The 12286-nt window shown below is 39.3% G+C and overlaps 1 pseudogene; it reads left to right on the top strand.

The window, feature by feature from the left end:
- Nucleotides 1-11476, top strand: part of LOC111957567 (dedicator of cytokinesis protein 8-like) — a 106652-nt pseudogene extending 95176 nt beyond the window's left edge.
- The last annotated feature ends 810 nt before the right edge of the window (nucleotides 11477-12286 follow it).

The raw sequence follows: 12286 nt of genomic DNA, 5'->3' as shown, positions 1-12286 counted from the left end.
CTACATCTATTCATAGGAGTACTGCATTTATTCATAGGAGTATGCAAGCATTAGTCGATATGCAGTTTACTGATTCATAGGAGAATACGCCATTTATTCAAGGGGAAGTACGATTTATTCATAGGATACGCATCTATTCATAGGGTACTGCATCTATGTCATAGGAGTCCTCAGTATTATAGGAGTCTATCTCATAGATACTGCATCTATCATGTGGTACTGCAGGATTCATAGGAGGTCCTGCAGCTATTCATAGGAGTATGCATTATTATAGGAGTACTTGCCTCTATTCATAGGAGTACTTGCATCTCTTCAATAGGAGTACTGCTCTATTCATAGGAGTCCTGCATTAATTCATAGGAGTCTGCAATTCTTTAATAGGATGTACTGCATTATTTTATAGGAGTATAGGAGTACTGCATCTATTTATAGGAGTACTGCATCTATTCATATGAGTACTGTATCTATTGGTGTTGTAGAACTTCTACAGTCAGTGTTTTGGCGATGCCCTGGAGATGATCAAAGACTCCAAAGGCATAGACAGAAGCAAACTGGATGCTAACAAGGTACAGTATATGACAGTACACCACCAAACCATCCTGTGTTCCTGCTGTGTCCCTTTTCACTTTCTTCTGACTCGCATCAAAGTAGAGATGCATCTAGTTGTTTGTGAATGTCAAATTATTGAGAGGAACATTCACAAACAACTAGATGCATCTCTACTTTTATCCCCTCACCCACTTTTTCTCTCATTCTCCGCCCCTGCCTTCACTCTCTCTCTCTCTCTCTCTCCCTCCCACAGGCCTACATACAGATCACCTACGTGGAGCCCTTCTTTGATGACTATGAGATGAAAGACCGCCTGACCAACTTTGAGAAGAACTTCAACTTGCGTCGCTTCATGTACACCACGCCCTTCACAAAGGCCGGGCGGCCGCGTGGTGAGCTCAACGAGCAGTACAAGAGGAAGACCATCCTCACCACTATGCACACCTTCCCCTACATCAAGACGCGCATCAACGTCATCCAGAAAGAAGAGGTATGCTGGTAGAACAAAGCCTATTTAGACACAGCTTTTCAATATTGGGTTCATCTTTGCTTTTTGATCGTTAATGACTCTTAGCCAATTAGACAGATTTCTTTTTTTTTTATCTTTCCAAATCTAACTTGTACCTTTTCACTTTCTTTGCCTCTCCTTCCTTCTCATCCTCCCATTCCCAAGTTTGACCTGACTCCCATTGAGGTGGCCATCGAGGACATGCAGAAGAAGACCAGGGAGCTAGCAGTAACCACACACAGGGAGCAGCCCGATGCTAAGATGCTCCAGATGCTTCTACAGGGCTCTGTGGGAGCCACCGTCAACCAGGTACCTCCAGCCACCTGTTCTGACTTCAAATAAATATATTTTTATGCCCCTCCCAAACTGGCATTTTTAACATTAGCATTACTGATTTGAAAGTTACTCATTGACTCCACACATCAAATGAAGATGAAAAACAAGTGTGAAAAGCCAACTGAAGTGATTGCATAGTGCATCTCGTAGGTGTTAGTTGTATTCTCCTGAATCCTCATCACTAACCTTGAGGAAACATCCAATCTAGGAAGTTAGTAAGTAACTTGATAAAGAGCAGGTGGGAGACATGATACATCAAAGAGTCCAGTTCAACCATAACATCGTCTGTACAGTGGCTCGGCTGATTCTGTTAAAACCTTCATTCACAACCTCTTCTTTCATGTCTGCGCTAAACACTGAAACCCTTTGATCTGATGGCTTACAGCTCCCGTCAAACGTTGGCTAAACGCTAAAGTCATGATGTAGTTACATCAGGCCCCAGCTCTCTTTTGTATAGTCTATTCTGACAGCAACCCCTGCTTTCACCTGCTGACTGTATACACAACCTTAATGCTCATGCTGTCCATAAACAAACACAGCCCTGGGCCTAATCAGTAGAGAGGGATGGCTCCCCTCTGTCCGTCCGGCTCTCCAGGCCAAAGTCTAGCACATATGTTTGCGAATGAACCACGATGAGCATTCTAATGCCTGGCCATGTGAGCGTGCTGTGGTTTCATGATAAATATAAGTTAGGATAACACGATCCCAGAGAGGGAATGAATGGGAGCCAAATGGCTGCTTGTAGGCAGGGTTAGTGGTGACATTAGCCACACAGCGATCAGGCTAATCAGGGTCTCCTTCATCTGATCTCTATCTTATGTCCTGGCCTTTGGACACTTTGGCTGCGTATCATATGGCACCATATTCCTTATGTAATGGGCTCTGGTCAAAAGAAGTCCACTATCTATTGAATAGGGGTCTGTTTGGAACGCATTCATTACTGAGTATTCAGTTAGGAAGTAGTTTCCTCTAATGAAGGTCATTACTGAGTATTCCGTTAGGAAGTAGTTTCCTCTAATGAAGGTCATTACTGAGTATTCAGTTAGGAAGTAGTTTCCTCTAATGAAGGTCATTACTGAGTATTCAGTTAGGAAGTCGTTTCCTCTAATGAAGTTTCCTCTAATGAAAGCGAGGCATTCATCATTCACATGCTCATACTCTTTCTTCATTTCTTATACCATCTTCCTCCCCTCCTTTCCTTCCTTCCATCTTTCACACTCTCCCTCTGTGTGTGTGCGTGCGCGTAGGGACCGTTGGAGGTGGCCCAGGTCTTTCTGAATGAGATCCCAGCAGACCCCAAGCTCTTCCGTCACCACAACAAACTGCGCCTGTGTTTCAAAGAGTTCATCATGAGGTGAGAACCAACCCAAACACCACCGTGCAACTGCAATCCACGCCTACCAGCCAGTGATGAGAAACACATCAAACGTACACTTTGCTCTCACTTTTGATCTCGCTCTGACACTTGTTTTTGGTACAGTTCGATTCTCTATCTTTTCCCCAAAGTGTACACTCGTTTTCAATGCCGGCAGTAGTACATTTTGTGGTGGAATATATATTTCTGTCATTAATGGTTTGAAATTGTTTTAGTGGTGGCTTGAAGTATGGACACCATATAAATTAGTACTGTTGCATGGTGCTATTGGGCTCCCGAGTGGCGCAGTGGTCTAAGGCACTGCATCTCAGTGCTAGAGGCGTCACTATAGACACCCTGGTTCAAATCCAGGCTGTATCACAACCGGCCACAATTGGCCSAGCGTCGTCCGGTTTGGTTAGTGTAGGCCGTCATTGTAAATAAGAATTTGTTCTTAACTGATTTGCCTAATTAAATAAATAAAAATTATAATRATAAAAAATGGTGGACATGGAAAAGCAAGCGATTGACAGTAAAAACCAGCTATGTATGCACCCACACCATCTGTCTTGGTAATGTGTTATTACTGAAATACATTCCTAGGTGATACTGAAGGAAGCTAGACGTGATTTAATACAACAACAGGACAGGCATATTAACTTGTTTCCCCTTTAACATCACTCAGCTGCGTGGAACAGAAAAACTTTATTGTTCCCTGGGGACTTTCATTTTAGTTTGAATATTTGAAACATAATTTAAACCAACCGTCTAAACGGATGAGGCAGGGACTATGGTGATTTGGTCCAGGGAGTGTGTCTCTGAGTGCGAGTGTGTATGTGTGTCTCATATCGTTTGCCTCCGAAAGGTGGCTTTCATTTGAGAACCCTCATGTCACATTCCAACTACGTTGATTGCTGCAAGCAGGCCAGCAAATATTTACCGTCATTTCAGAAACTTTTATTTTCTTCCATAATCCATGCAAGTTTGCACGAGCTCATTATATTCCAATAATCCACTTCTCAAGCTGCTATTTGGGCTGGAAGGACGATGGCTAGCTAGTAGCAACACATCAACTGATTGGAGGTTTTTCGGGGGGGAGTGAAATGCTTTTTTTCCCCAGCCCCCCTTTTTTTCAGCAGTCCCTATGCAGTTACTGTATTCTGTTAGATTACATTTTTCATATTACTTGCATTAAAAAGGGGCTCGTCTTTCCATTTCCTTCTGGCTCGTTTGTCTGTCATCCATTATGCATGTTGTAATTGTGACTGCGGGCAGACCAGACCCCGTACCATACCTGTCCTCTGAAATGAGGTTCAACCCCAGGGTACTGTTTTTGTGCACGGATCACTATACTCCCTGCCACTCTCAGCACAGTACTACAAGAGACACTTTCCTTCCTTGAGCAATCCTGTACTAAAAAAGGAAGCAAGGCTCAGAGAAAGAGTGAACATCTAATACAGGTGGACACACAGGTTGTTTAATAAGGTGAAACAATTATTAAATGCCAATGTGAACTGATTTGGGGACAAATCCATGTCGGTCACATAGTTTGTTCAGGAAATGAACTGAAATCCATGAAAAGAAAATAAGGAAATGAAATGGATGCATGAACATCCTCATGAAGATGAATGAAAAGTAATGTCAGGTCAGTGTTGAGTGATGAAGGTGAGGAGAGGAACTCATTGAAGACTTGAGACACAGCCCACAGTATGCTTATATCCCAAATGGTACCATATTCCCTACAGTGTATATAGAGCACTACTTTATGGACCCTGGTCTACTGTGTATAGGGAATAGGGTTCCATTTGGGACACGTCCTATGTTTCCCCCCCCTGTTCCTCTGTAGGTGTGGCGAGGCTGTGGAGAAGAACAAGCACCTGATCACGTTGGACCAGAAGGAGTACCAGCAGGAGTTAAAGAAGAACTACAACCGTCTGAGAGAGAACCTGCGGCCCATGCTGGAGAGGAAGATACCCGAGCTCTACAAACCCATCAAACCACGCCTGGAGAACAGGTAACGGATCATCAAAGTGCGCAATGCAGGGTTGAGTCCATTCGGGCCCAAATGTGAGGGGAAATGTTTGGAAACGGAGGAGGTTTAGGTTACGTCGCAAATGGCACCCCATTCCCTATACCACTATGGCCCCTGGTCCAAAGTAGTGCACTACTGTATATAGGGAAAATAGTTCCATTTGGAACACCACTGATACCTGAATATGTTTAATAAGAATGTTAATTTTAGTTTCATGTTAATCCTATTAACAGTCCTGTTTGCTTATGTCATCTGAAAGAATCTGACAGCTGCTGTGTTGTATTTTCATGTTGCCTATGCCCCCATGCAAATCTAATTGAATAGTTTCCTCTCCTCTCTCTCCTCCTCCTCCTCATCTTCTCTGCTGTCCCATCCAAAGGGATTCCGTCAAACGGCTCAGTTTCCGCAGAGCACTGGAGGAAAACTCCTGAGACGACCAGACAGACTAATCTATCTGAGGGAATGCTCCAGAGGCCAGAGAAAAAAGGATGCTGTAAAAGTAGAAAAGGTGGCAAAGAGAAGAGGGAGAGCAGAAGGCAGTCCTCATTCACCATGGAAGAGCAGTACTGTACACATGATTACACGGAGGACTTACAATAATATCTGAATCAATAACACAACATTGCTAGTTCTCTTGAGTTCTATGATTACTGCTAGTCCTAACGATGCTGCAAACTACTGTGGGTTTGAGAAAGACGAGTACAAGTTCCACATTTAAGGGATACTTCAGGATGTTGGCAATGAAACTCTTTATCTACTTCCCCAGAGTCAGATGAACTTGTGGATACCATTTTTATGCCTCTGTGTGCAGCTTGAAGGAAGTTGCTAGCTAGCGTTAGTTTAACTGCCAACTAGCGTTAGCGCAATGACTGGAAGTCTTTGGTAACTGTTGGCATGCTAGTAGATGGTTTTCAAAGTAGCAAAAAAATAAAACAGCAATTACAATTCCCTAAAAGGCTTTTTTATGTTAATTGGAGTGTCACCTATGCCCATATTAGTTATATTCAAGAATAAAGCCAATAATTCATTTTTATTGTGATTCATATGAATGTACCCTAGTGTTTTTTTTATTTGATAATTTTTTTTGCCCATTTTTCATAATCACAATTTAAATATCCATGCTTAGACTGGCAGAAATAGAACTACCCCGAAAAAATGACATTTTATTTTGAATACCACATTTTTGATGTGCCACGGGTACAGCACAAAATTTGTTGCAGTTTTTTTTAAATAAAAACCTCCCGCCTTGTATTGAAAAAAATGCAAAAATCTATGAAAATATTTCATTCATGCTTTGAGATTTGTCTCAGTCAACAAAACAAAGTTATTGTATTTTAATATAAAATACTGGTGTTATACTATATGAAAATATTTTGTTACCCTGAATGACACTGGCACAGAATAGGATTCGCATCCATTAAATGTTATTAGTAGTCTATTAATAGTTGGCTATACAATGATAACACTTAATCAAAGTTTAAAAGTTAAATCAACTCCCTCTCCCTTTCTCTCTCAAACATGTTTTGCTACTATTTCATTGCTAATGTTAATAATAATCATTTTACTATAATTTGAGGCTGCGGCAACACTTTACGTTGCATTAAGTTGCATTATTGCACGATTATTACATGGTAGTTAATGTTGTAACTATGCATTGTTACACTCTAACTGGTAAATGTATATTCAATGCAGGTACACAAATGCAATTTCAAGATACCTACACAAAATAGCTACATAAAATGCCCATCAACCTACTTCAATTCAAACTTGTACAATCTCGATATTTCATAAAGTGTCCCAAACGTGAAGCAGCTATTAATGAATATAATTCATAATCCATTTTGAATGCATAATTACGTGTGCGTGATATTATATTAACTAATATAATGCATCAGTTATACATTAACTGCAGTGCAATAAAACATAACTACAGTGTAATAGCGCAACTTAATGTTATGTGTTAACCACCCAGCTTGAATATCCTATTATATACTATTCTGTTGCTGACAGTAGCATGAAAACAATACCTTTTGTATTTGCATTTATTATGGATCCCCATTAGCTGCTGCCAAAGCAGCAGCTACTCTTCCTGGGGTCCAGCAAAATTCAGGCAGTTTATACAATTTTAAAAACATTACAATAGATTCACAGATTTCACAACACACTGTGTGCCCTCAGGCCCCTACTCCACTACTACCATATATCTACAGTACTAAATCCATGAGTATGTATAGTGCGTATGTTATCGTGTGTGTATGCATGTGTCTGTGCCAATGTCTGTGCCAATGTTTGTGTTGCTTCACAGTCCCCGCTGTTCCATAAGGTGTTTTTCTATCTGTTTTTTTAATATCTAATGTTACTGCTTGCGTCAGTTACTTGATGTGGAATAGAGTTCCATGTAGTCATGGCTCTATGTAGTACTGTGTGCCTCCCATAGTCTGTTCTGGACTTGGACTGTGAAGAGACCTCTTGTGGGGTATGCATGTGTGCGAGCTGTGTGCCAGTAGTTTAGACAGACAGCTCGGTGCATTCAACATGTCAATACCTCTCATAAATAAAAGTAGTGATGAAGTCAATTTCTCCTCCTCTTTCAGCCAGGAGAGATTGACATGCATATTATTAATATTAGCTCGCTGTGTACATCCAAGGGCCAGCACCTGACCACACGACTGAACAGTAGTCAAGGTGCGACAAAACTAGGGCCTGTCGGACATGCCTTGTTGATAGTGTTGTTAAGAAGGCAGAGCATCGCTTTATTATATACAGACTTCTCCCCATCTTAGCTACTACWGCATCAATATGTTTTGACCATGACAGTTTACAATCTAGGGTTACTCCAAGCAGTTTTGTCATCTCAACTTGCTCAATTTCCACATGATTTATTACAAGATTTAATTGAGGTTTAGGGTTTTAGTGAGTGTTTTGTTCCAGATACAATGCTATAAATATTTAGGGCTAACTTATTCCTTGCCACCCACTCTGAAACTAACTGCAGCTCTTTGTTGAGTGTTGCAGTCATTTCAGTCGCTGTAGTAGCTGATGTGTATAGTGTTGAGTCATCCGCATACATAGACACTCTGGCTTTACTCAGTCAGTGGCATGTTGTTAGTAAACATTGAAAAAAGCAAGGGGCCTAAACAGCTACCCTGTGGAATTCCTGATTCTAACTGGATTATATTTGAGAGGCTTCCATTAAAGAACATCCTCTGTGTTCTGTTAGACAAGTAACTCTTTATCCACATTATAGCAGGGGGTGTAAAGCCATAACATGTACGTTTTTCCAGCAGCAGACTATCAATAATGTCAAWAGCTGCACTGAAGTCCAACAAGACAGCGCACACAATCATTTTATCATCAATTTCTTTAAGCCAATCATCAGTCATTTGTGTAAATGCTGTGCTTGTTGAGTGTCCTTCCCTGTAAGCATGCTGAAATTCTGTTGTCAATTTGTTTACTTTACTGAATGACATTGATGAAGCGCAGAAGTCCGGACAAAAGTTATTCAAGTGAAATATTTTTTAGATACAGTATGTCGCACATTATTCTATATATTGTTGCAAACACTAACACAATTATGCCATGGGTGTTCATTTATATTTTTAGGATGAAATTCTACATTTTAAAAACACTTTTGTCATTCGAATTTTAACCCGGACAGTTACACTGAAGGATATTTTGTCACTTTAGAGCTCAGTAACTCCCTTAATTTAATAGTTTGCAACACAAATATTTCTGGGTCAAAAGAAGGKTAAGAGTTGTGTGATTTAATATTATATATATCTTTTTATGTTAAATTAATGGCCTTTGGACACCAAATTTACATGTCTCGTCATTGACCCAGATACCAGTAATTGCGCTAACGCTAGTTAGAATTGGCTCGCAAAACTACCTGCAGCTTCTTTCATACTAGATGCAAAGACATAAAAATGGTGGTATCCATGAGTTCATCTGACTCTGAGGAAGTAGATAAAGGGCTTAATTGTCAAAATTTGCCCAGTGAAGTGTGTGTGTGTGGACGTGTTTAGTTATTCTTGTGGGGACCAAAAATCCCTGCAAGAATAGTAAACAAACAAAAATTTGACCAACTGGGGACATTTTATTAGTCCCCACAAGGTCAAATGCTATTTCTAGGGTGTTTAGGGTTAAGGTTAGAATTAGTGTTAGAACTATGTTAAGGGTTAGGAGCTAGGGTTAGGGGTTAAGGTTAGGTTTTTGGGTTAAGGTTAGGGTTAGGGTTAGGGCAAGAGTACAGGTTAGGTTTAGGGGTTATGGAAAATATGATTTTGAATGGGACAGAATTGTGTGTCCCCACATGGTTAGCTGTACAAGACTGTGTATGTTTACTTTTTGTCATTGTCCTGATAAATCACTCTGTTCTGACTCATGACTGATGATAAATCACTTTGTTCTGACTCATGACTGATGATAAATCACTCTGTTCTGACTCATGACTGATGATAAATCACTCTGTTCTGACTCATGACTGATGATAAATCACTCTGTTCTGACTCATGACTGATGATAAATCACTGTTCTGACTCATGACTGATGATAAATCACTCTGTTCTCTGCGAAAGGGAATCTGGACTTGCACTCGTATGTGTACAACCCTACAGACTCTCACACTGTAAACATGTAACTCCTCAGTTAACTCGTGATACTATATTTGTTATATGTTTGTTAGACATAATTGGCTGTGTAGATACTCACAGAGATTAATTTATTATGAGTTCACAAATTAGTCATGGTACATACAGTGCCTTCAGAATGTAGTCATACCCTTTAACTTATTCCACATTTTGTTGTTACAGCCTGAATTCAAAATGGATTAAATATATATTTTTCTCACCCATCTACACACAATACCCTATAATGACAAAGTGAAAACATGTTTCTAGACATTTTTGCCAATTTATTGAAAATTAAATACAGAATTTTACAGAACACTTCCCTGGGCCTTCAATGACTTTAAAGGGATACTTCGGGATTTTGGCAATGAAGCCCTTTATCTACTTACATACGTATTCACAGCCCTGAGTCAATACTTTGCAGAAGCACCTTTGGCAGTGATTACAGCTGTGTCTTTCTGGGTAAGTCTCTAGAAGCTTTACACACCTGGATTGTGCAAAATGTGCCCATTATTCTTTTCAAAATTCTTCAAGCTCTGTCAAATTAGTTGTTGATCATTGGTAGACAACCATTTTCAAGACAAGTAGATTTAAGTCACTGGAACTCGGCCACTCAGGAACATGCACTGTCTTCTTGGTAAGCAACTCCAGTGTAGATTAGGCCTTGTGTTTTAGGTTACTGTCCTGCTGAAAGGTGAATTCATCTTCCAGTGTCTTTTTGAAAGCAGACTGAACCAGGTTTTCTCGGATTTTGCCTGTGCTGGGCTCCATTACGTTTATTTTTTATCCTGAAAACTCCTCAGTCCTTAACGATTACAAGCATACCCATAACATGATACAGCCACCACTATACTTGAAAAAATGGAGAGTGGTACTCTGTAATGTGTTGTATTGGATTTGCCCCGAACATAACACTTTGTTTTGGAATATTTTTATTCTGTACAGGCTTCATTCTTTCTACTCTGTCAATTGGGTTAGTATTGTGGAGTAACTAAAATGTTGTTGATCCATCCTCAGTTGTCTCCTGTCACAGCCATTAAACTCTGTAACTGTTTTAAAATCACCATTGGCCTCATGGTGAAATCTGAGCGGTTTTCTTTCCTCTCCGGCAACTGAGTTAGGAAGGACGCCTGCATCTTTGTAGTGACTGGGTGTATTGATACACCATTGATAGTGTAATTAATAACTTCACCATGCTCAAAGGGATATTCTATCTTTATTTTTTAATTTTTTTACCCATCTACCAATAGGTACCCTTGTTTGCAAAGCATTGTAAAATCTCCCTGGTCTTAGGGTTGAATCTGTGTTTSAAATTCACTGTGCGACTGAGCGACCTTTACAGATAATTGAATGTGTGGGGTACAGCAATGAGGTAGTCATTAAAAAAATCATGTTAAACCCAATTTAGTCCATGCAACTTATTATGAATTCATATAGGCTTGCCATGACAAAGGGGTTGAATACTTGAATTCTTAAGACATTTCAGCTTTTCATTTGAATTAATTTGTAAAAATGTCCCAAAACATAATTTAATTTTGACATTATGATGTATTGTGTGTGTGTGTAGGCCAGTGATGATATTTTTTTTCTCTAAATAATCAATTTTACATTCGGCTATATCTAAAAATGGGTGAGAATACTTTCTGAAGGCACTGTATAACTTAACTAAGGCCACCAACCAAACCCAAGTGGCATATCTGTATTTGCACAGAGAGAAATAATAGATGAATGTTTACAGTTATGATAAATTATTTTGTAATTTTCCTAATGAAAATATATATTTGAGATAATATACAGTATCACTTTAGTTGGCAATAACAATATTGAAACAATTGTGGTTACTATGACTGAATGTGACAAAGTCAAGGCACATATCAATACAGTTAAAATACTTATGAAAAAATGATGTATTAGGATGCCAACGTACAATATATTTACTGTATGAACAAGATAGGTTTTCAAGTATTTGCCCAGGCTCTTAGTCTTGTATGTTAGTTGATGTCATGTTGTAGAACCTCATGCATTCCAATAAAGAAATCCTTTGTAATACTACTGGGGAAAACTCGATACTCTGATTCTAAATACTTATGGGCATTCATTCACATTCTATTGTGTTCTGTTACAATGAAGCTGCATAGTAGTACATTAAGGCTGCGTTTACACAGGCAGCCCAATTCTGATATTTTTTCCACTAATTGGTCTTTTGACCAATCACATCAGATCTTTTTCAGAGCTAATCTGATAGGTCAGAATACCAATTAGTGAAAAGAAAAGATCAGAATTGAGTTGACTATCTAAACGCAGCCTAAGTGACAGTGAGTATAGGACAGGCTACAGTGGTCTACCAATAATCACTAGAACCCTTGTTTTTCCTTTTGTTGTGTTTTTCTTCTGGTTATCAGTGCTTTATTGAAAATGTGGGATTTTAGTTCATTGTCATGCACACATATCAATGTCATGTACACATATCAATGTCATGCACACATATCAATGTCATGCACACATATCAATGTCATGCACACATATCAATGTCATGTACACATATCAATGTCATGCACACATATTAATGTCATGTACACATATCAATGTCATGTACACATATCAATGTCATGTACACATATCAATGTCATGCACACATCAATGTCATGTACACATATCAATGTCATGCACACATATCAATGTCATGTACACATATCAATGTCATGCACACATATCAATGTCATGTACACATATCAATGTCATGTACACATATCAATGTCATGTACACATATCAATGTCATGCACACATATCAATGTCATGTACACATATCAATGTCATGCACTTGAAGCAATTCAACTTAAAATATGTCATCTTCCCTGTGGTCATTGTTCCTCCACTT

This window comes from Salvelinus sp. IW2-2015, linkage group LG33 (genome assembly GCF_002910315.2).
Source record: "Salvelinus sp. IW2-2015 linkage group LG33, ASM291031v2, whole genome shotgun sequence".
Lineage (NCBI taxonomy): Eukaryota > Metazoa > Chordata > Actinopteri > Salmoniformes > Salmonidae > Salvelinus > Salvelinus sp. IW2-2015.
This window is presented reverse-complemented; position numbering and strand designations above follow the sequence as displayed.